Raw genomic sequence first — 26,811 nt, 5'->3', positions numbered from 1 at the left:
TTACATTGTTGCATCTTATTTGTAGATTCGAAATATGTTAGTCTTACCGGAACCAAAAACGTCAACTTCCGGCTATAAGTGAAAAACTGCATAATTTGAGTATTTTACTTTCCCATAAATATTTTTTATACATAATGTATTTGAACTGATTTTTGAATATGTTATCAAGACTGCAAATGTCTAGAGTAACGTCAAATATCTTTGTAAAATTCACTTCCGGTCGCGCGTTTAAATGTCCGCAAAATGAGAACTTGTCCGAGTGAGATCTCAGAAACGGTAAGAGATTTAGACACCAAACTGATAAGAGTATTAAACCTTGAGAAGTAGACAAAACAATTTGGCTTAAGAGCGTCAGTCGTCACTTCCGGTCGTCACAGGAAGTGATCAAAGAAATCGAAAATTTCAAATTTTCTCTTTTGAAATAAGACTTGCATCATATAATTGTATCTTTTTCACAGTTACGAGATGTCTTGGTTCCACCGGAAACAAAAAACGACAACTTTCGGTTTTAAGAGAAAAACTACATAATAGGGGTTTTGAATTTCCCCCAACATATCGCTTATAGATAGAGTTCTTTAAATGATTTTTATATATGTTATTGAGACTGCAGTTGTCTAGATTGACATGAAATATCTTAATAAAATTCACTTCCGGTCGCGTGTTTTCTTGTCCACAAAATGAAAAGTTATTTCAGCGAGATCTCGGAAACGGCATGAAAGTAAAACACCAAACTTGTAGGAGTAATAAAACTTGGTGAGAAGGCAAAACACATAGGGTTAAAAGCGTCAGCCGTCATTTCCGGTCATCACAGGAAGTGATCGAAGAAATCGAAAATTTCAACTTTTCTTTTTAAAATTAAAATTTTCATCACTTTATTGCTTCCCTTTCGCTGTTTTAAAATATGTTAAATTCCACCGGAAAAAAACTTTAAACTTCCGGTTTTAAAAGATAAACTACGTTATTTCGTGGTTTAGCTTTCTCATAAATATCACTTATAGATAAGTAATTGAAATGTTTTTTTTTTTTTTTTTTTTTTTTTTTTTTTTACATATGCTGTAGATACTGCAAAAGTCAAGAGAAAATTCAGAGATTTTTATTCAGTTCACTTCCGGTCGTGTGTTTTCTTGTCCTCAAAATTAGAATTTGTTCTCACAATTGTTCGGCAACAGTAAAAGACTGAACTCTAAAACTTTCAGGACTTATAGTCAGTCATCAGTTCATTTGCTTGGTGTAAAAATCGTGTGTCGTCATTACTTCCGGTCGTGAGAGGAAACGAAGCAAAAAAGTATATTTTAAGTTATTTGGTTTCTACATAAGTTTTAGGCTAATACCGACGTTGGAAAAGACATGTTCATGCAAACAGGAAGTCGTATAACGGAAGACCTTCTCATTACTAGTAATGAGTTTCTAGTATTCTTAATATTATTGTATAGACGAAATTTGGTAAAGGACTATGTCCGCTCCATTTCTCCAGAACAGCTTAAGATCTGAAAGTTAACTTTGTCAGATATCATAGATAATGACTTGTAGATGTCACCATGAATATTCTTTCCGTCGTCAATACTTCCGGTCGTCACAGAAAGTGGATTAAAAAGTCTATTTTTTCAATTTCTTCGTCTTTCTGACTTCTTTTTTCTGTAATATTCGTAGGGTATGTAAAGGCCCCTCTTTGAAGATTTTACGTATTACCAGGTCCTTGATAGGATTAAGAAGGAATTAAATATCTTTAAATATCTTAGAATTTCCGAAAACGTAGGACCAACGTTTCTTAAACACTACAAAATATTGATATTTTCCCCGTATATATAGTTTGCGGGGAGTGCTCAGTGCTCATTCACGTAGGAAGAGGTATAGAGGTAACACCTATCTGGTGATTGGGATAGGCCAGAAAAACCTTCCTGTTGCCATGGAAACGAGTTAATATTAAATAAAAATGGTTGTATATGATATATATCATGTGTGTGCATTTTATTTGCCCCTTTTTTAGTTTGTCAACTGTAGAAGACATTGTCATCTTTACAGACCCCCCCCCCCCTCTCTCTCTCTCTTTTATTGTAATGAATGCAAATTTCGCTTTTATGTTTTGGATTCTAAATAAAATGACCTTGACCTTAATATCACAAGCAACTCTTCTTGAAGTTTTCAAAATGATAAGGCTTCATTCGTTGTACAAAATAATGGTAATTTACATGTTTATGTTCAAGACCCCCCCCCCCCCCCCCCACTCGAAGCAGCCAGGTGGAATAGGCAGATATAAAATATACAACTTATAAGGAACTTCCTAAGAGGTTCACTAATAAAATTCAGTTCCCCTGATGTGGTTTGATATTTTGCTACCATTCATTCTTCTTCTGTTTTGTCTATAGAATTTATAATTATTTTATTTAGAATTAATTTATCTTTAGAAAGTAGTGATTGTCAGCTGCATTCATTAGCCGTTTTCTTGTATATCTATTACTTGCATATTAATAAGTTCATAAATAATATTTTAAAGTATTAAAACTTCATTTCTATTAAATTTTATTAATTTGTAATTCCTTGGATCCGCTCCTGCAGGTGCGCGAAAGCCTCATCACTACTGTAAACAAATTATTCATCACGCCGAAAATGTTCATGATTCCGCTAAAGTAAGAAAGTTTACACATAGTTTATCATCTCATAAACAACCATCAGCCCTGTCCAATGCAGAAAAGCTCGAATTGAAGGGGAAAATTCAGGAATTGTTTTGCGTCAGCCATGTTTTGACGTGAACCTTACACCGCATTCTGTTATTAAGGTCTTCCGTTTCAGACGGAAGACCTTATAGTGATTCTACTGTTTCTTTTTATTATTATTTTTTTTTCCCCTTTTCTTGTCGGAGCGATTTCTCAGAGATGGCTGGACGGATTTTCTTGAAATTTTCAGGAATGATAGAGAATGAAAATACCCCCAGGCGTTTTTTTCATTTTTTCAAAATTCACTTCCGGTCGTCAGATATGTCCGATTTCCGTCTTTTTCAAAAATATTTTGTCCCAGTCATATCTCAGAAACGGTAAGAGATTAAGACACCAAACTCTAATGGTAAATAGATCTTGAGGAGTAGGCATAACCATTTGGGATAAGAGCGTCAGCCGTCACTTCCGGTTGTCACAGGAAGTGATAATAGAAATCGAAAATTTCAACTTTTCTTTTTTGAATCTTTTTTTGCATCACGTTATTGCATTTCATTTGTAGTTTTGAAATATGTCAGTCCCACCGGAAACAAAAACGACAACTTCCGGTTATAAGAGAAAAACTACATAATTTGGGTATTTTTCTTTCCCATAAATATTTTTTATAGATGACGTATTTGAACTGATTTTTACTTATGTTATTAGGACTGCAAATGTCTAAAGTGACGTCAAAAATCATTGTAAAATTCACTTCCGGTCCCGCGTTTAGGTGTCCGTAAAATGAGAAATTTTCGGAGTGAGATCTCAGAAACGGTAAGAGATTTAGACACCAAACTTTTATGAGTAATAGACCTTGAGGAGTAGACAAAATCATTTGGGTTAAGAGCGTCAGTCGTCACTTCCGGTCGTCACAGGAAGTGATCAGAGAAATCGAAAATTTCAACTATTCTCTTTTGGAATAAGACTTGCATCATATAATTGTATCTTTTTCACAGTTTTGATATATGTTGGTCCCACCCGAAACAAAAAACAACTTCCGGTTATAAGAGAAAAACTACATCATAGGGTTTTTGGATTTTCCCATACATATCGCTTATAGATAGAGTTCTTTAAATGATTTTTATATATGTTATTGAGACTGCAGATGTCTAAATTGACGTCAAACATCTTAGTATAATTCACTTCCGGTTGCGTATTTTCCTGCCCTCAAATTGAGATTTTATTCACCTAATTGCTCAGCACCAGTAAACGACTGAAGTCTAAAACTTTCAGGACTGATAGTCAGTCACCAGTTTTTCTACATCATGTGAAAATCGTACGTTGCCGTCAGTTTCCGTCGTGACCGGAAGCGATGCAAAAAAAGTGAATTTTCTAAGTTTTGTTTTCTTTTTACAGAAATGTTTGGCTAATGCAGATGTTAGATAGACTAAAACCATGCAAATCATTTTCACTAGAAGTGCCGGCCTAAAAACCGGAAGTTGTTTCAAACATGAGTAGTTTTTCATGGAAACTTTTAGGGATGATCAGTTGTGAATAATTTAGGTGTAGAATGAACATTTTATTTGTTTGGAGTAATTTCAGTCTTGATGAAGTAAAAAAAAAAAAACATAGAAAGTAAATTTATTTCCGGGATTTTCTCATGACCTTGACCTTTGATCTTAACCTTTGACCTTGACCTTGAACTTTGATGACCTTGACCTTTGACCAAAAGGTCAGAATCAATAATTAATTTACTCCTCTTTCTCCCCTCCCCTTCCCTAAAAAAATCAAAAAAAAAATCAGATTAATATCAGCCTAGAATATTTCTCTAGAACTCATACAACACCTCGGATCGACATAAAATTTCGGGGTTTTGCAGAAGATACCTGAAAGAAAGTTTCCTGAAAATTTGACGGTGAATCTCTGAACTATATAGAAATTATGAATGTTAACGGCAAACACTACATCTTTTTTCGTATCTGAAATTTAGGTGCCGATGAACATAAAGATTAATTAAAGCTTTTCTCGGTTATTTCTTCAATTGTTATGAATAGCACTCGATTCTCTTGATATGATATGATATTTTAACACCAAGCATTCTTGCTTTCTCTAGTATGTGGAATTTATTTCAATTTTATTTAGAATTAATATTGATCGAATGAATGTCGAAAACAGCGATTTTTTCCTAGCAAATAAATTTTCACGCTCTCATTGACACATTTTTCTCCCTAAAATGCATATCTGAAATTTTGATTCATGCTACTTACATTTAATTCAGTCCACACAGAGATGCTTATTTTAATCTTACCTATTATTTCAGGATATTCAGTCACATCCGAACCCGATCCGACATTTTCATATATTTGTAAACAAAGAATCGACACTGCAGTTCTAATGCATCATAGGCTCTGAATGATTAATTCAATGCATTCCAAATATAGACAAACTCAAATAATTTTTTAAACCGACAATCTGCATTTGCATTATACACCAATCGTGTTTCTCAATCTATTCAATACTGATCACTACATTCCATAACAAACAAAAGAACACGTGCTTTTATTCCTATTTATTCTTAAACAATTAATTTACTACCTCCATCTTCATCGGAATACGTGGTCTAGTGGTTAGAGCACAGGTCTTATAACCCGAAGGTTTTGAGTTCGATCCATGCTGGGAGAACTTTTTTTTTTTTTTTTTTTGCATTTTCTGCTTTTTTTCAGAACAGTTGACAAAAGAATCAAGAAAACGGAAGACCTGTTATTGCCTAGGCAATAAGTATCTAGTATTCTTAATATTATTGTATAGACGAAATTTTGTAAAGGACTTTGTCCGCTCCATTTCTCTAGAACAGCTTAAGATATGAAAGTTAAATCTGTCAGATTTCATAGATAATGACTTGTGGATGTCACCATGAATATTCTTTTCGTCGTCAATACTTCCGGTCGTCACAGAAATTGGATAAAAATGTCGATTTTTTCAATTTCTTCGTCTTTCTAACTTCTTTTTTCTGTAATATTCATAGGGTACGTAAAGGCCCCTCTTTGAAGATTTTACGTATTACCAGTTTCTTGATAGGATTAAGAAGGAATTAAATATCTTTAAATATCTTAGAATTTCTGAAAACGTAGGACCAACGTATCTCAAAACACTACAAAATATTGATTTTTTCCCCGTATATATAGTTTGCGGGGACTGCTCAGCGCTCATTCACGTAGGACGCGGTGTAGAGGTAACACCTACCTAGTGATTGGGATAGGCCAGAAAAACCTTCCTGTTGCCATGGAAACGAGTTTATATTAAATAAAAACGGTTATATATGATATGTGTGTGCATTTTATTCGCCTCTCTTTTTTTGTCAACTGTAGAAGACATTGTCATATTTACCCCCCCCCCCCATTTTCTCTTTTTCGCTTTTATGTTTTGGATTATTTATAAAATGACCTTGAACTTCATATCACAAGCAACTCTTCTTGACATTTTCAAAATTATAAGCCTTAATTCTTTCTATAAAATAATGGTAATTTACATGTTTATGTTCAAGACCCCCCCCCCCTTCCTCGAAGCAACCAGGTACAATACACAGATATAAAATTCACAACTTATACGGAACTTCTTAAGAGTTTCATTAATAAAATTCAGTTCCCCTGATGTGATTTGATATTTTGCTACCATTCATTCTTCTTCTGTTTTGTCTATAGAATTTATAATTATTTTATTTAGAATTAATTTATCTTTACAAAGTAGTGATTGTCAGCTGCATTCATTAGCATTTCACGTTTTCTTGTATATCTATCACTTGCATATTAATAATTTCATTAAATACTATTTAAAAGTATTAAAACTTCATTTCTATTAAATTTTATTAATTTGTATATCCTTGGATCCGCTCCTGCAGGTGCGCGAAAGCCTCATCACTACTGTAAACAAATTATTCATCACGCCGAAAATGTTCATGATTCCGCTAAACTAAGAAAGTTTACACATAGTTTATCATCTCATAAACAACCATCAGCCCTGTCCAATGCAGAAATGCTCGAATTGAAGGGGAAAATTCAGGAATTGTTTTGCGTCAGCCATGTTTTGACGTGAACCTTACACGGCATTCTGTTATATTCTTAATATTATTGTATAGACGAAATTTTGTAAAGGACTTTGTCCGCTCCATTTCTCTAGAACAGCTTAAGATATGAAAGTTAAATCTGTCAGATTTCATAGATAATGACTTGTGGATGTCACCATGAATATTCTTTTCGTCGTCAATACTTCCGGTCGTCACAGAAATTGGATTAAAATGTCGATTTTTTCAATTTCTTCGTCTTTCTAACTTCTTTTTTCTGTAATATTCATAGGGTACGTAAAGGCCCCTCTTTGAAGATTTTACGTATTACCAGTTTCTTGATAGGATTAAGAAGGAATTAAATATCTTTAAATATCTTAGAATTTCTGAAAACGTAGGACCAACGTATCTCAAAACACTACAAAATATTGATTTTTTCCCCGTATATATAGTTTGCGGGGACTGCTCAGCGCTCATTCACGTAGGACGCGGTGTAGAGGTAACACCTACCTAGTGATTGGGATAGGCCAGAAAAACCTTCCTGTTGCCATGGAAACGAGTTTATATTAAATAAAAACGGTTGTATATGATATGTGTGTGCATTTTATTCGCCTCTCTTTTTTTGTCAACTGTAGAAGACATTGTCATATTTACCCCCCCCCCCCCATTTTCTCTTTTTCGCTTTTATGTTTTGGATTATTTATAAAATGACCTTGAACTTCATATCACAAGCAACTCTTCTTGACGTTTTCAAAATTATAAGCCTTAATTCTTTCTATAAAATAATGGTAATTTACATGTTTATGTTCAAGACCCCCCCCCCCCCCCTTCCTCGAAGCAACCAGGTAGAATACACAGATATAAAATTCACAACTTATACGGAACTTCTTAAGAGTTTCATTAATAAAATTCAGTTCCCCTGATGTGATTTGATATTTTGCTACCATTCATTCTTCTTCTGTTTTGTCTATAGAATTTATAATTATTTTATTTAGAATTAATTTATCTTTACAAAGTAGTGATTGTCAGCTGCATTCATTAGCATTTCACGTTTTCTTGTATATCTATCACTTGCATATTAATAATTTCATTAAATACTATTTAAAAGTATTAAAACTTCATTTCTATTAAATTTTATTAATTTGTATATCCTTGGATCCGCTCCTGCAGGTGCGCGAAAGCCTCATCACTACTGTAAACAAATTATTCATCACGCCGAAAATGTTCATGATTCCGCTAAACTAAGAAAGTTTACACATAGTTTATCATCTCATAAACAACCATCAGCCCTGTCCAATGCAGAAATGCTCGAATTGAAGGGGAAAATTCAGGAATTGTTTTGCGTCAGCCATGTTTTGACGTGAACCTTATACGGCATTCTGTTATATTCTTAATATTATTGTATAGACGAAATTTTGTATAGGACTTTGTCCGCTCCATTTCTTTAGAACAGCTTAACATATGAAAGTTAACTCTGTCAGATTTCATAGATAATGACTTGTGGATGTCACCATGAATATTCTTTTCGTCGTCAATACTTCCGGTCGTCACAGAAATTGGATTAAAATGTCGATTTTTTCAATTTCTTCGTCTTTCTAACTTCTTTTTTCTGTAATATTCATAGGGTACGTAAAGGCCCCTCTTTGAAGATTTTACGTATTACCAGTTTCTTGATAGGATTAAGAAGGAATTAAATATCTTTAAATATCTTAGAATTTCTGAAAACGTAGGACCAACGTATCTCAAAACACTACAAAATATTGATTTTTTCCCCGTATATATAGTTTGCGGGGACTGCTCAGCGCTCATTCACGTAGGACGCGGTGTAGAGGTAACACCTACCTAGTGATTGGGATAGGCCAGAAAAACCTTCCTGTTGCCATGGAAACGAGTTTATATTAAATAAAAACGGTTGTATATGATATGTGTGTGCATTTTATTCGCCTCTCTTTTTTTGTCAACTGTAGAAGACATTGTCATATTTACCCCCCCCCCCCCATTTTCTCTTTTTCGCTTTTATGTTTTGGATTATTTATAAAATGACCTTGAACTTCATATCACAAGCAACTCTTCTTGACGTTTTCAAAATTATAAGCCTTAATTCTTTCTATAAAATAATGGTAATTTACATGTTTATGTTCAAGACCCCCCCCCCCCCCCTTCCTCGAAGCAACCAGGTAGAATACACAGATATAAAATTCACAACTTATACGGAACTTCTTAAGAGTTTCATTAATAAAATTCAGTTCCCCTGATGTGATTTGATATTTTGCTACCATTCATTCTTCTTCTGTTTTGTCTATAGAATTTATAATTATTTTATTTAGAATTAATTTATCTTTACAAAGTAGTGATTGTCAGCTGCATTCATTAGCATTTCACGTTTTCTTGTATATCTATCACTTGCATATTAATAATTTCATTAAATACTATTTAAAAGTATTAAAACTTCATTTCTATTAAATTTTATTAATTTGTATATCCTTGGATCCGCTCCTGCAGGTGCGCGAAAGCCTCATCACTACTGTAAACAAATTATTCATCACGCCGAAAATGTTCATGATTCCGCTAAACTAAGAAAGTTTACACATAGTTTATCATCTCATAAACAACCATCAGCCCTGTCCAATGCAGAAATGCTCGAATTGAAGGGGAAAATTCAGGAATTGTTTTGCGTCAGCCATGTTTTGACGTGAACCTTACACGGCATTCTGTTATATTCTTAATATTATTGTATAGACGAAATTTTGTAAAGGACTTTGTCCGCTCCATTTCTCTAGAACAGCTTAAGATATGAAAGTTAAATCTGTCAGATTTCATAGATAATGACTTGTGGATGTCACCATGAATATTCTTTTCGTCGTCAATACTTCCGGTCGTCACAGAAATTGGATTAAAATGTCGATTTTTTCAATTTCTTCGTCTTTCTAACTTCTTTTTTCTGTAATATTCATAGGGTACGTAAAGGCCCCTCTTTGAAGATTTTACGTATTACCAGTTTCTTGATAGGATTAAGAAGGAATTAAATATCTTTAAATATCTTAGAATTTCTGAAAACGTAGGACCAACGTATCTCAAAACACTACAAAATATTGATTTTTTCCCCGTATATATAGTTTGCGGGGACTGCTCAGCGCTCATTCACGTAGGACGCGGTGTAGAGGTAACACCTACCTAGTGATTGGGATAGGCCAGAAAAACCTTCCTGTTGCCATGGAAACGAGTTTATATTAAATAAAAACGGTTGTATATGATATGTGTGTGCATTTTATTCGCCTCTCTTTTTTTGTCAACTGTAGAAGACATTGTCATATTTACCCCCCCCCCCCCATTTTCTCTTTTTCGCTTTTATGTTTTGGATTATTTATAAAATGACCTTGAACTTCATATCACAAGCAACTCTTCTTGACGTTTTCAAAATTATAAGCCTTAATTCTTTCTATAAAATAATGGTAATTTACATGTTTATGTTCAAGACCCCCCCCCCCTTCCTCGAAGCAACCAGGTAGAATACACAGATATAAAATTCACAACTTATACGGAACTTCTTAAGAGTTTCATTAATAAAATTCAGTTCCCCTGATGTGATTTGATATTTTGCTACCATTCATTCTTCTTCTGTTTTGTCTATAGAATTTATAATTATTTTATTTAGAATTAATTTATCTTTACAAAGTAGTGATTGTCAGCTGCATTCATTAGCATTTCACGTTTTCTTGTATATCTATCACTTGCATATTAATAATTTCATTAAATACTATTTAAAAGTATTAAAACTTCATTTCTATTAAATTTTATTAATTTGTATATCCTTGGATCCGCTCCTGCAGGTGCGCGAAAGCCTCATCACTACTGTAAACAAATTATTCATCACGCCGAAAATGTTCATGATTCCGCTAAACTAAGAAAGTTTACACATAGTTTATCATCTCATAAACAACCATCAGCCCTGTCCAATGCAGAAATGCTCGAATTGAAGGGGAAAATTCAGGAATTGTTTTGCGTCAGCCATGTTTTGACGTGAACCTTACACGGCATTCTGTTATATTCTTAATATTATTGTATAGACGAAATTTTGTAAAGGACTTTGTCCGCTCCATTTCTCTAGAACAGCTTAAGATATGAAAGTTAAATCTGTCAGATTTCATAGATAATGACTTGTGGATGTCACCATGAATATTCTTTTCGTCGTCAATACTTCCGGTCGTCACAGAAATTGGATTAAAATGTCGATTTTTTCAATTTCTTCGTCTTTCTAACTTCTTTTTTCTGTAATATTCATAGGGTACGTAAAGGCCCCTCTTTGAAGATTTTACGTATTACCAGTTTCTTGATAGGATTAAGAAGGAATTAAATATCTTTAAATATCTTAGAATTTCTGAAAACGTAGGACCAACGTATCTCAAAACACTACAAAATATTGATTTTTTCCCCGTATATATAGTTTGCGGGGACTGCTCAGCGCTCATTCACGTAGGACGCGGTGTAGAGGTAACACCTACCTAGTGATTGGGATAGGCCAGAAAAACCTTCCTGTTGCCATGGAAACGAGTTTATATTAAATAAAAACGGTTGTATATGATATGTGTGTGCATTTTATTCGCCTCTCTTTTTTTGTCAACTGTAGAAGACATTGTCATATTTACCCCCCCCCCCCCCATTTTCTCTTTTTCGCTTTTATGTTTTGGATTATTTATAAAATGACCTTGAACTTCATATCACAAGCAACTCTTCTTGACGTTTTCAAAATTATAAGCCTTAATTCTTTCTATAAAATAATGGTAATTTACATGTTTATGTTCAAGACCCCCCCCCCCCCCTTCCTCGAAGCAACCAGGTAGAATACACAGATATAAAATTCACAACTTATACGGAACTTCTTAAGAGTTTCATTAATAAAATTCAGTTCCCCTGATGTGATTTGATATTTTGCTACCATTCATTCTTCTTCTGTTTTGTCTATAGAATTTATAATTATTTTATTTAGAATTAATTTATCTTTACAAAGTAGTGATTGTCAGCTGCATTCATTAGCATTTCACGTTTTCTTGTATATCTATCACTTGCATATTAATAATTTCATTAAATACTATTTAAAAGTATTAAAACTTCATTTCTATTAAATTTTATTAATTTGTATATCCTTGGATCCGCTCCTGCAGGTGCGCGAAAGCCTCATCACTACTGTAAACAAATTATTCATCACGCCGAAAATGTTCATGATTCCGCTAAACTAAGAAAGTTTACACATAGTTTATCATCTCATAAACAACCATCAGCCCTGTCCAATGCAGAAATGCTCGAATTGAAGGGGAAAATTCAGGAATTGTTTTGCGTCAGCCATGTTTTGACGTGAACCTTACACGGCATTCTGTTATATTCTTAATATTATTGTATAGACGAAATTTTGTAAAGGACTTTGTCCGCTCCATTTCTCTAGAACAGCTTAAGATATGAAAGTTAAATCTGTCAGATTTCATAGATAATGACTTGTGGATGTCACCATGAATATTCTTTTCGTCGTCAATACTTCCGGTCGTCACAGAAATTGGATTAAAATGTCGATTTTTTCAATTTCTTCGTCTTTCTAACTTCTTTTTTCTGTAATATTCATAGGGTACGTAAAGGCCCCTCTTTGAAGATTTTACGTATTACCAGTTTCTTGATAGGATTAAGAAGGAATTAAATATCTTTAAATATCTTAGAATTTCTGAAAACGTAGGACCAACGTATCTCAAAACACTACAAAATATTGATTTTTTCCCCGTATATATAGTTTGCGGGGACTGCTCAGCGCTCATTCACGTAGGACGCGGTGTAGAGGTAACACCTACCTAGTGATTGGGATAGGCCAGAAAAACCTTCCTGTTGCCATGGAAACGAGTTTATATTAAATAAAAACGGTTGTATATGATATGTGTGTGCATTTTATTCGCCTCTCTTTTTTTGTCAACTGTAGAAGACATTGTCATATTTACCCCCCCCCCCCCCATTTTCTCTTTTTCGCTTTTATGTTTTGGATTATTTATAAAATGACCTTGAACTTCATATCACAAGCAACTCTTCTTGACGTTTTCAAAATTATAAGCCTTAATTCTTTCTATAAAATAATGGTAATTTACATGTTTATGTTCAAGACCCCCCCCCCCTTCCTCGAAGCAACCAGGTAGAATACACAGATATAAAATTCACAACTTATACGGAACTTCTTAAGAGTTTCATTAATAAAATTCAGTTCCCCTGATGTGATTTGATATTTTGCTACCATTCATTCTTCTTCTGTTTTGTCTATAGAATTTATAATTATTTTATTTAGAATTAATTTATCTTTACAAAGTAGTGATTGTCAGCTGCATTCATTAGCATTTCACGTTTTCTTGTATATCTATCACTTGCATATTAATAATTTCATTAAATACTATTTAAAAGTATTAAAACTTCATTTCTATTAAATTTTATTAATTTGTATATCCTTGGATCCGCTCCTGCAGGTGCGCGAAAGCCTCATCACTACTGTAAACAAATTATTCATCACGCCGAAAATGTTCATGATTCCGCTAAACTAAGAAAGTTTACACATAGTTTATCATCTCATAAACAACCATCAGCCCTGTCCAATGCAGAAATGCTCGAATTGAAGGGGAAAATTCAGGAATTGTTTTGCGTCAGCCATGTTTTGACGTGAACCTTACACGGCATTCTGTTATATTCTTAATATTATTGTATAGACGAAATTTTGTAAAGGACTTTGTCCGCTCCATTTCTCTAGAACAGCTTAAGATATGAAAGTTAAATCTGTCAGATTTCATAGATAATGACTTGTGGATGTCACCATGAATATTCTTTTCGTCGTCAATACTTCCGGTCGTCACAGAAATTGGATTAAAATGTCGATTTTTTCAATTTCTTCGTCTTTCTAACTTCTTTTTTCTGTAATATTCATAGGGTACGTAAAGGCCCCTCTTTGAAGATTTTACGTATTACCAGTTTCTTGATAGGATTAAGAAGGAATTAAATATCTTTAAATATCTTAGAATTTCTGAAAACGTAGGACCAACGTATCTCAAAACACTACAAAATATTGATTTTTTCCCCGTATATATAGTTTGCGGGGACTGCTCAGCGCTCATTCACGTAGGACGCGGTGTAGAGGTAACACCTACCTAGTGATTGGGATAGGCCAGAAAAACCTTCCTGTTGCCATGGAAACGAGTTTATATTAAATAAAAACGGTTGTATATGATATGTGTGTGCATTTTATTCGCCTCTCTTTTTTTGTCAACTGTAGAAGACATTGTCATATTTACCCCCCCCCCCCCCCATTTTCTCTTTTTCGCTTTTATGTTTTGGATTATTTATAAAATGACCTTGAACTTCATATCACAAGCAACTCTTCTTGACGTTTTCAAAATTATAAGCCTTAATTCTTTCTATAAAATAATGGTAATTTACATGTTTATGTTCAAGACCCCCCCCCCCCTTCCTCGAAGCAACCAGGTAGAATACACAGATATAAAATTCACAACTTATACGGAACTTCTTAAGAGTTTCATTAATAAAATTCAGTTCCCCTGATGTGATTTGATATTTTGCTACCATTCATTCTTCTTCTGTTTTGTCTATAGAATTTATAATTATTTTATTTAGAATTAATTTATCTTTACAAAGTAGTGATTGTCAGCTGCATTCATTAGCATTTCACGTTTTCTTGTATATCTATCACTTGCATATTAATAATTTCATTAAATACTATTTAAAAGTATTAAAACTTCATTTCTATTAAATTTTATTAATTTGTATATCCTTGGATCCGCTCCTGCAGGTGCGCGAAAGCCTCATCACTACTGTAAACAAATTATTCATCACGCCGAAAATGTTCATGATTCCGCTAAACTAAGAAAGTTTACACATAGTTTATCATCTCATAAACAACCATCAGCCCTGTCCAATGCAGAAATGCTCGAATTGAAGGGGAAAATTCAGGAATTGTTTTGCGTCAGCCATGTTTTGACGTGAACCTTACACGGCATTCTGTTATATTCTTAATATTATTGTATAGACGAAATTTTGTAAAGGACTTTGTCCGCTCCATTTCTCTAGAACAGCTTAAGATATGAAAGTTAAATCTGTCAGATTTCATAGATAATGACTTGTGGATGTCACCATGAATATTCTTTTCGTCGTCAATACTTCCGGTCGTCACAGAAATTGGATTAAAATGTCGATTTTTTCAATTTCTTCGTCTTTCTAACTTCTTTTTTCTGTAATATTCATAGGGTACGTAAAGGCCCCTCTTTGAAGATTTTACGTATTACCAGTTTCTTGATAGGATTAAGAAGGAATTAAATATCTTTAAATATCTTAGAATTTCTGAAAACGTAGGACCAACGTATCTCAAAACACTACAAAATATTGATTTTTTCCCCGTATATATAGTTTGCGGGGACTGCTCAGCGCTCATTCACGTAGGACGCGGTGTAGAGGTAACACCTACCTAGTGATTGGGATAGGCCAGAAAAACCTTCCTGTTGACATGGAAACGAGTTTATATTAAATAAAAACGGTTGTATATGATATGTGTGTGCATTTTATTCGCCTCTCTTTTTTTGTCAACTGTAGAAGACATTGTCATATTTACCCCCCCCCCCCCCATTTTCTCTTTTTCGCTTTTATGTTTTGGATTATTTATAAAATGACCTTGAACTTCATATCACAAGCAACTCTTCTTGACGTTTTCAAAATTATAAGCCTTAATTCTTTCTATAAAATAATGGTAATTTACATGTTTATGTTCAAGACCCCCCCCCCCCCTTCCTCGAAGCAACCAGGTAGAATACACAGATATAAAATTCACAACTTATACGGAACTTCTTAAGAGTTTCATTAATAAAATTCAGTTCCCCTGATGTGATTTGATATTTTGCTACCATTCATTCTTCTTCTGTTTTGTCTATAGAATTTATAATTATTTTATTTAGAATTAATTTATCTTTACAAAGTAGTGATTGTCAGCTGCATTCATTAGCATTTCACGTTTTCTTGTATATCTATCACTTGCATATTAATAATTTCATTAAATACTATTTAAAAGTATTAAAACTTCATTTCTATTAAATTTTATTAATTTGTATATCCTTGGATCCGCTCCTGCAGGTGCGCGAAAGCCTCATCACTACTGTAAACAAATTATTCATCACGCCGAAAATGTTCATGATTCCGCTAAACTAAGAAAGTTTACACATAGTTTATCATCTCATAAACAACCATCAGCCCTGTCCAATGCAGAAATGCTCGAATTGAAGGGGAAAATTCAGGAATTGTTTTGCGTCAGCCATGTTTTGACGTGAACCTTACACGGCATTCTGTTATATTCTTAATATTATTGTATAGACGAAATTTTGTAAAGGACTTTGTCCGCTCCATTTCTCTAGAACAGCTTAAGATATGAAAGTTAAATCTGTCAGATTTCATAGATAATGACTTGTGGATGTCACCATGAATATTCTTTTCGTCGTCAATACTTCCGGTCGTCACAGAAATTGGATTAAAATGTCGATTTTTTCAATTTCTTCGTCTTTCTAACTTCTTTTTTCTGTAATATTCATAGGGTACGTAAAGGCCCCTCTTTGAAGATTTTACGTATTACCAGTTTCTTGATAGGATTAAGAAGGAATTAAATATCTTTAAATATCTTAGAATTTCTGAAAACGTAGGACCAACGTATCTCAAAACACTACAAAATATTGATTTTTTCCCCGTATATATAGTTTGCGGGGACTGCTCAGCGCTCATTCACGTAGGACGCGGTGTAGAGGTAACACCTACCTAGTGATTGGGATAGGCCAGAAAAACCTTCCTGTTGCCATGGAAACGAGTTTATATTAAATAAAAACGGTTGTATATGATATGTGTGTGCATTTTATTCGCCTCTCTTTTTTTGTCAACTGTAGAAGACATTGTCATATTTACCCCCCCCCCCCCCCATTTTCTCTTTTTCGCTTTTATGTTTTGGATTATTTATAAAATGACCTTGAACTTCATATCACAAGCAACTCTTCTTGACGTTTTCAAAATTATAAGCCTTAATTCTTTCTATAAAATAATGGTAATTTACATGTTTATGTTCAAGACCCCCCCCCCCCTTCCTCGAAGCAACCAGGTAGAATACACAGATATAAAATTCACAACTTATACGGAACTTCTTAAGAGTTTCATTAATAAAATTCAGTTCCCCTGATGTGATTTGATATTTTGCTACCATTCATTCTTCTTCTGTTTTGTCTATAGAATTTATAATTATTTTATTTAGAATTAATTTATCTTTACAAAGTAGTGATTGTCAGCTGCATTCATTAGCATTTCACGTTTTCTTGTATATCTATCACTTGCATATTAATAATTTCATTAAATACTATTTAAAAGTATTAAAACTTCATTTCTATTAAATTTTATTAATTTGTATATCCTTGGATCCGCTCCTGCAGGTGCGCGAAAGCCTCATCACTACTGTAAACAAATTATTCATCACGCCGAAAATGTTCATGATTCCGCTAAACTAAGAAAGTTTACACATAGTTTATCATCTCATAAACAACCATCAGCCCTGTCCAATGCAGAAATGCTCGAATTGAAGGGGAAAATTCAGGAATTGTTTTGCGTCAACCATGTTTTGACGTGAACCTTACACCGCATTCTGTTATTAAGGTCTTCCGTTTCAGACGGAAGACCTTATAGTGATTCTACTGTTTCTTTTTATTATTTTTTTTTCCCCTTTTCTTGTCGGAGCGTTTTCTCAGAGATGGCTGGACGGATTTTCTTGAAATTTTCAGGGATGATAGAGAATGAAAATACCCCTAGGCGTTTTTTTCATTTTTTCAAAATTCACTTCCGGTCGTCAGATATGTCCGATTTCCGTTTTTTTCAAAAATATTTTGTCCCAGTCATATCTCAGAAAAGGTAAGAGATTAAGACACCAAACCTATACGGTTAATAGATCTTGAGGAGTAGGCAAAACCATTTGGGTTAAGAGCGTCAGCCGTCACTTCCGGTCGTCACAGGAAGTGATCAAAGAAATCGAAATTTTCAACTTTTCTTTTTTGATTTTTTTCTTTCATTACATTGTTGCATCTTATTTGTAGATTCGAAATATGTTAGTCTTACCGGAACCAAAAACGTCAACTTCCGGCTATAAGTGAAAAACTGCATAATTTGAGTATTTTACTTTCCCATAAATATTTTTTATACATAATGTATTTGAACTGATTTTTGAATATGTTATCAAGACTGCAAATGTCTAGAGTAACGTCAAATATCTTTGTAAAATTCACTTCCGGTCGCGCGTTTAAATGTCCGCAAAATGAGAACTTGTCCGAGTGAGATCTCAGAAACGGTAAGAGATTTAGACACCAAACTGATAAGAGTATTAAACCTTGAGAAGTAGACAAAACAATTTGGCTTAAGAGCGTCAGTCGTCACTTCCGGTCGTCACAGGAAGTGATCAAAGAAATCGAAAATTTCAAATTTTCTCTTTTGAAATAAGACTTGCATCATATAATTGTATCTTTTTCACAGTTACGAGATGTCTTGGTTCCACCGGAAACAAAAAACGACAACTTTCGGTTTTAAGAGAAAAACTACATAATAGGGGTTTTGAATTTCCCCCAACATATCGCTTATAGATAGAGTTCTTTAAATGATTTTTATATATGTTATTGAGACTGCAGTTGTCTAGATTGACATGAAATATCTTAATAAAATTCACTTCCGGTCGCGTGTTTTCTTGTCCACAAAATGAAAAGTTATTTCAGCGAGATCTCGGAAACGGCATGAAAGTAAAACACCAAACTTGTAGGAGTAATAAAACTTGGTGAGAAGGCAAAACACATAGGGTTAAAAGCGTCAGCCGTCATTTCCGGTCATCACAGGAAGTGATCGAAGAAATCGAAAATTTCAACTTTTCTTTTTAAAATTAAAATTTTCATCACTTTATTGCTTCCCTTTCGCTGTTTTAAAATATGTTAAATTCCACCGGAAAAAAACTTTAAACTTCCGGTTTTAAAAGATAAACTACGTTATTTCGTGGTTTAGCTTTCTCATAAATATCACTTATAGATAAGTAATTGAAATGTTTTTTTTTTTTTTTTTTTTTTTTTTTTTTTACATATGCTGTAGATACTGCAAAAGTCAAGAGAAAATTCAGAGATTTTTATTCAGTTCACTTCCGGTCGTGTGTTTTCTTGTCCTCAAAATTAGAATTTGTTCTCACAATTGTTCGGCAACAGTAAAAGACTGAACTCTAAAACTTTCAGGACTTATAGTCAGTCATCAGTTCATTTGCTTGGTGTAAAAATCGTGTGTCGTCATTACTTCCGGTCGTGAGAGGAAACGAAGCAAAAAAGTATATTTTAAGTTATTTGGTTTCTACATAAGTTTTAGGCTAATACCGACGTTGGAAAAGACATGTTCATGCAAACAGGAAGTCGTATAACGGAAGACCTTCTCATTACTAGTAATGAGTTTCTAGTATTCTTAATATTATTGTATAGACGAAATTTGGTAAAGGACTATGTCCGCTCCATTTCTCCAGAACAGCTTAAGATATGAAAGTTAACTTTGTCAGATATCATAGATAATGACTTGTAGATGTCACCATGAATATTCTTTCCGTCGTCATTACTTCCGGTCGTCACAGAAATTGGATTAAAAAGTCGATTTTTTCTATTTCTTCGTCTTTCTAACTTCTTTTTTCTGTAATATTCATAGGGTATGTAAAGGCCCCTCTTTGAAGATTTTACGTATTACCAGTTTCCTGATAGGATTAAGAAGGAATTAAATATCTTTAAATATCTTAGAATTTCCGAAAACGTAGGACCAACGTTTCTTAAACACTACAGAATATTGATTTTTCCCCCGTATATATAGTTTGCGAGGACTGCTCAGTGCTCATTTACGTAGGAACTGGTGTAGAGTTAAAACCTACTGGGTGATTGGGATAGGCCAGAAAAACCTTGCCGTTGCCATGGAAACGAGTTTATATTAAATAAAAACGGTTGTATATGATATGTGTGTGCATTTTATTCGCCCCTATTTTTGTCAACTGTAGAAGACATTGCCATCTTTACACCCCCCCCCCCTTTTTCTCTTTTTCGCTTTTATGTTTTGCATTCTTTATAAAATGACCTTGACTTTCATATCACAAGCAACTCTTCTTGACGTTTTTAAAATTATAAGCCTTAATTCTTTCTACAAAGTAATGATAATTTACATGTTTATGTTCAAGACCCCCCCCCCCCTTTCCTCGAAGCAACCAGGTAGAATACACAGATATAAAATTTACAACTTATAAGGAACTTCTTAAGAGTTTCATTAATAAAGTTCGGTTCCCCTGATGTGATTTGATATTTTACTACCATTCATTCTTCTTCTGTTTTGTCTTTAGAATTTATAATTATTTTATTTAGAATTAATTTATCTTTAGAAAGTAGTGATTGTCAGCTGCATTCATTAGCATTTCGCGTTTTCTTCTATATCTATTACTTGCATATTAATAATTTCATTAAATAATATTTAAAAGTATTAAAACTTCATTTCTATTAAATTTTATTCATTTGTAAATCCTTGGATCCGCTCCTGCAGGTGCGCGAAAGCCTCATCACTACTGTAAACAAATTATTCATCACGCCGAAAATGTTCATGATTCCGCTAAACTAAGAAAGCTTACACATAGTTTTTCATCTCATAAACAACCATCAGCCCTGTCCAATGCAGAAATGCTCGAATTGAAGGGGAAAATTCAGGAATTGTTTTGCGTCAACCATGTTTTGACGTGAACCTTACACCGCATTCTGTTATTAAGGTCTTCCGTTTCAGTCGGAAGACCTTATAGTGATTCTACTGTTTTTTCTTTTTATTAGATCTTCCGTTCAGAACGGAAGACCTATAGTGATTGTATTGTTTCTTTTTAAGTCTTCCGTTCACAACGGAAGACTTATAGTGATTGTATTGTTTCTTTTTATTATTAAGTCTTCCGTTCAAAACGGAAGACTTATAGTGATTGTATTGTTTCTTTTTATTATTAAGTTTTCCGTTCACAACGGAAGACTTATAGCGTTTGTATTGTTTCTTTTTATTATTAAGTCTTCCGTTCACAACGGAAGACTTATAGTGATTGTATTGTTTCTTTTTATTAAGTCTCCCGTTCACAACGGAAGACTTATAGTGTTTGTATTGTTTCTTTTTATTATTAAGTCTTCCGTTCACAACGGAAGACTTATAGTGATTGTATTGTTTCTTTTTATTAGGTCTTCCGTTCACAACGGAAGACCTATAGTGATTGTATTGTTTCTTTTTATTAAGTCTTCCGTTCACAACGGAAGACTTATAGTGATTGTATTGTTTCTTTTTATTATTATTATTATTATTATTATTCCTCCCAAATTTTGTGAGCGCGATTACTCAGAGATGGTTGGATAGATTTTCACAATTTTTCACATGATAGTAGGCTGATATATGAAGTTTATATAAAATTCCGTTTTTTGAAAAATTCACTTCCGGTCCGAAGTTACGGCCGAATTTCCACTTTTTAAATGGACTTTTGTCCGGAATTTTTCTCGAAAACGGTTTGAGGTAAAGATGTGAAATTTACAGGAGTATTAGATCATGACATTCTCTTTGTTTCGAAGTTGTTTTCGTGTGTTTCCGGTACTTCCTGTCCGAACCGGAAGTCAATTTGTGTTTGGTCAATTTTCAACTTTTTTGTTTTTTAATATTTTTTCAAGATATTATTATGTATAACAGAAGTTATTCTACAAATACTAAATATATAATTTGTTTTAAAATTGGATTGCGCATTTTCTAGATTTTAGGTACCGTCATTTTCCTCATTTACCTAGTGTGTATACAATGGGCAAAGAAAGATAACTCTGACTTGTAAGTGAGAATAGAACTTTCGAGATAAAGGCGGAAATAGTATCGATGACGTCAGAGACATATATACTCTCCATATCAAAAATATTTAGACGTTCCATATGCACTCTTCTAAATGTAAGAGTACGTTGGTTACCGCTTCCAGTGCATGTATAGTTTAAAGTTGCCAATGTAGTGTAAGCCTGTATTGACAGTTAATTGATTTACACATGAATATATCTAAAAAAATAATATATATGCTAGGTACCTAATTCAAGTAAATATATTATAAGCACTGAATATACATTTATAGTGATGGACAGGCATGCAATTTTATCTATCTCGTATAGTAAGTTCAGAATACGATAGTTATAAACTTTCTATAATGTAGACGATTTATTATTCTCTATGATTTGAATGCGAAATTATCCCGATTTCCGAGTTTTATTTTCGATATTAAAAAAATATAACATACATTCAAAAAGGAATTGAGCGATAGAAAATTGTAATACAGTACTGTTTTAAAGCCTTTATAAATAAATTGATATCTGCCACTTAAAAGAAAGAAAATCAATCTATAGATTAGATTTGGTTATTACATGTATATTTGATAAAAAGTTAAATTATTTATGACATGATCTATACTCTATATACCCAAGGAATTATAAAAGATGTGAAAAGACGATTCTTGGATTCTTGTGAAATACTCAAAGAGTTAAAAAAAAATATGTGAAAACGCGATTCTGTGTGAAATAATGGTACGCTATATGTTTCTTTTGAAAAAAAAAACATGATAAAAAAAATTGCACAGGTCTCTTGATATGTGGGATAAGTATACCTGAATGAACACAGTTTTATGCAATGATATATAATTATGTACATGCAACTGACGTCCGTACTTTTCCTTATAATTCATAAAACATAAAACTATCTAATTCCTTTGAAGCCTCCTCCCCCCCCCCCCCCCCCCGTCTTGATTAATATTTGGAGACGTTCGTGCAGCTAGGCATTTGAATTATATATTCGTTTTAGATTTAAATCTGGAACATGTGAATATAATTACCATTTACATGTATACAGAATTTCATATTCTATAATGGTAGATTTGTCATTATGAAATGTTCAATTTACGTCTGAGAGAGAGAAAGAGAGAGAGAGTGGGAGAGAGAGAGATTCCCTCTTAATCCCGATCCTCCTATCCATTTATATAGACCAAAAATTAGTTCTATATCGGTCACACCCATTCTTTATTAAATGTTTTCTGATTTCATAGTCAGTCATGTTCACATCCTGTATATTTTTCAGCTTAAAAAGTATCACACGAAGTGCACGTGTGTTGACCTGTCAATCAAAATCACTTGACGCTGTATGCAATGCAATTAAGTAGCCTGAGTTTGAAATGATCTTGAAGTACGATCTTTAAGTAAATCTGATGCAACAAACTTGTAAAAAAAAATAGAATAAAATAAAAAATAAAATATCTCGGTATTATGAACTTCGATTGTGGGACGTGGAGACCGGTCCTTTGGATGAGATCGTATAAATCGAGGTCCCTTGTCGCAGAAGGTGCTGGCATAAAAAAGATTCCCCACTGCTCAATTGCGATAAGTGCCAAAGTATAGGACAAAAATTTGCAGTCTCCACCGGCGAGTGGTGGCGTCTCCATGTGAGTGAAAAATTCAAAAATTCTGGAGAGGGACGTTAAACAACATACGTATAATCAATCAATCAATCAATCGATTGCTGAAGAATTGCTGTAAATGAATAATCTGTCTTATAGGTATGCTGTCAAATCTTGATATTATAACTTTACAAAATTCAGTGACTTTACGTTTAGTGTGATACTAACTTAATTCATTATATTTTTTTATAACACCATCACAATTATGTTAAAATATACACACAATGAAGTTTATGATAGTACGGTGTTCGTTCGTCTGTTTGTTTGTCTTAGAAATGATTGCATACAATTTTTTTTTAAAATTGCTAATGATATACGTTTATCTCTTATAGCTGCCAAATGTATTATACAAGATTGATAATGAAAATCAAAGTACCTTAAGTACTTAAAGGACTTTTTTCCAGTTATTTTTTTCTTTCACAGTAAATATGATATGTATGTTTTTTACACAGAAAAAAAGCAAATTCTTACAGATTTAGAAGAACGGAAGACTTTTTTGTTGCCATGGCAACAAGAGTCTAGTTATTATTATTATTATTCCTCCCAAATTTTGTGAGCGCGATTACTCAGAGATGGTTGGATAGATTTTCACAATTTTTCACATGATAGTAGGCTGATATATGAAGTTTATATAAAATTCCGTTTTTTGAAAAATTCACTTCCGGTCCGAAGTTACGGCCGAATTTCCAATTTTTAACTGGACTTTTGTCCGGAATTTTTCTCGGAAACGGTTTGAGGTAAAGATGTGAAATTTACAGGAGTATTAGATCATGACATTCTCTTTGTTTCGAAGTTGTTTTCGTGTGTGTCCGGTACTTCCTGTCCGAACCGGAAGTGAACTTGTGTTTGGTCAATTTTCAACTTTTTTGTTTTTTAATATTTTTTCAAGATATTATTATGTATAACAGAGGTTATTCTACAAATACTAAATATATAATTTGTTTTGAAATCAGATTCCACATTTTGCAGATTTTCGGTACCCTCATTTTCCCTATATACCTAGTGTGTAAACAATGGGCAAAGAAAGATAACTCTGACTTGTAAGTGAGAATAGAACTTTCGAGATAAAGGCGGAAATAGTATCGATGACGTCAGAGACATATACACTCTCCATATCAAAATATTTAGACGTTCCATATTCACTCTTCTAAATGTAAGAGTACGTTGGTTACCGCTTCCAGTGCGTGTATAGTTTAAAGTTGCCAGTGTAGTGTAAGTCTGTATTGACAGTTAATTGATTTACACATGAAAAAATCTAAAAAAAAAAATTTAATATATATGCTAGGTAGCTAATTCAATTAAATATATTATAAGCACTGAATATACATTTATAGTGATGGACAGGCATGCAATTTTATCTATCTCGTATAGTAAGTTCAGAATACGATAGTTATAAGCCTTCTATAATGCAGACGATTTATTATTCTCTATGATTTGAATGCGAAATTATCCCGATTTCCGAGTTTTATTTTCGATATTAAAAAATATTACATACACTCAAACAGGAATTGAGCGATAGAAAATTGTAATACAGTACTGTTTTAAAGCCTTTATATTTAAATTGATATCTGCCACTTAAAAGAAAGAAAATCAATCTATAGATTAGATTTGGTTATTACATGTATATTTGATAAAAAGTTAAATTATTTATGACATATGATTTATACTCTATATACCCAAGGAATTATAAAAGACGATTCTTGGATTCTTGTGAAACACTCAAAGAGTTTTAAAAAAATATGTGAAAACGCGATTCTGTGTGAAATAATGGCACGCTATATGTTTCTCTTGAAAAAAAAAACATGAAAAAAAAATTGCACAGGTCTGTTGATATGTGGGATAAGTAAACCTGAATGAACACAATTTTATGCAATGATATATAATTATGTACATGCAACTGACATCCGTACTTTTCCTTATAATTCATAAAACATAAAACTATCTAATTCCTTTGAAGCCCCCCCCCCCACCCCCACCCCGTCTTGATTAATATTTGGAGATGTTCGTGCAGCTAGGCATTTGAATTATATATTCGTTTTAGATTTAAATCTGGAACATGTGAATATAATTACCATTTACATGTATACAGAATTTCATATTCTATAATGGTAGATTTATCATTATGAAATGTTCAGTTTACGACTGAGAGAGAGAGAGAGAAGGGGGGAGAGATTCCCTCTTAATCCCGATCCTCCTATCCATTTACATAGACCAAAAATTTGTTCTATATCCGTCACACCCATTCTTTATTAGATGTTTTCTGATTTCATAGTCAGTCATGGTCACATCTTGTATATTTTTCAGCTCAAAAAGTATCACATAAAGTGCACGTGTGTTGTCCTGTCAATCAAAATCACTTGACGCTGTATGCACTGCAATTAAGTAGCCTGAGTTCGAAATGATCTTGAAGTATGATCTTTAAGTAAATCTGACGCAACAAACTTGTGAAAAAATAGAATAAAATAAAAAATAAAATATCTCGGTATTATGAACTTCGATTGTGGGACGTGGAGACCGGTCCTTTGGATGAGATCGTATAAATCGAGGTCCCTTGTCGCAGAAGGTGCTGGCATAAAAAAGATTCCCCACTGCTCAATTGCGATAAGTGCCAGAGTATAGGACAAAAAATTTGCAGTCTCCACCGGCGAGTGGTGGCGTCTCCATGTGAGTGAAAAATTCTGGAGAGGGACGTTAAACAACATACGTATATTCAATCAATCAATCAATCGATTGCTGAAGAATTACTGTAATTGAATAATCTGTCTTATAGGTATGCTGTCAAATCTTGATATTATAACTTTACAAAACTCAGTGACTTTACGTTTAATGTGATACTAACTTAATTCATTATATTTTTTTATAACACCATCACAATTATGCCAGAACATACACACAGCGAAGTTTATGATAGTATGGTGTTCATTCGTCTGTTTGTTTGTCTTAGAAATGATTGCAAACAATTTTTTTTAAATTGCTAATGATATACCTATATCTTTTATAGGTGCCAAATGTTTTATACAAGATTGATAATGAAAATCAAAGTACCTTAAGTACTGAAAGGACTTTTTTCCAGTTATTTTTTTCTTTCACAGTAAATATGATATGTATGTTTTTTACACAGAAAAAATGCAAATTCTTACAGATTTAGAAGAACGGAAGACTTTTTTGTTGCCATGGCAACAAGAGTCTAGTTATTATTATTATTATTATTATTATTCCTCCCAAATTTTGTGAGCGCGATTACTCAGAGATGTTTCGATAGATTTTCACAATTTTTCACTGGATAATAGGTTGATATATGAAGTTTATATAAAATTCCGTTTTTTGAAAAATTCTCTTCCGGTCCGAAGTTACGGCCATATTTCAAATTTTAAATTGCATTTTTGTCCGGTGTTTTTCTCAGAAAGGGTTTGAGGTAAAGATGTGAAATTTACAGGAATGATAGATCATGACATTCTTTTTGTTTCTATGTGATTTTTGTTTGTGTCTGGAACTTCCTGTCTAAACCGGAAGTGAATTTGTGTTTTGGTCAATTT

Source organism: Saccostrea echinata, unplaced genomic scaffold (genome assembly GCF_033153115.1).
Source record: "Saccostrea echinata isolate AGI-Se365-2 ecotype Australia unplaced genomic scaffold, CSIRO_AGI_Sech_v1 ptg000040l, whole genome shotgun sequence".
In the NCBI taxonomy this organism is placed as follows: Eukaryota; Metazoa; Mollusca; class Bivalvia; order Ostreida; family Ostreidae; genus Saccostrea; species Saccostrea echinata.
Note: the sequence above shows the minus strand (reverse complement) of the source record.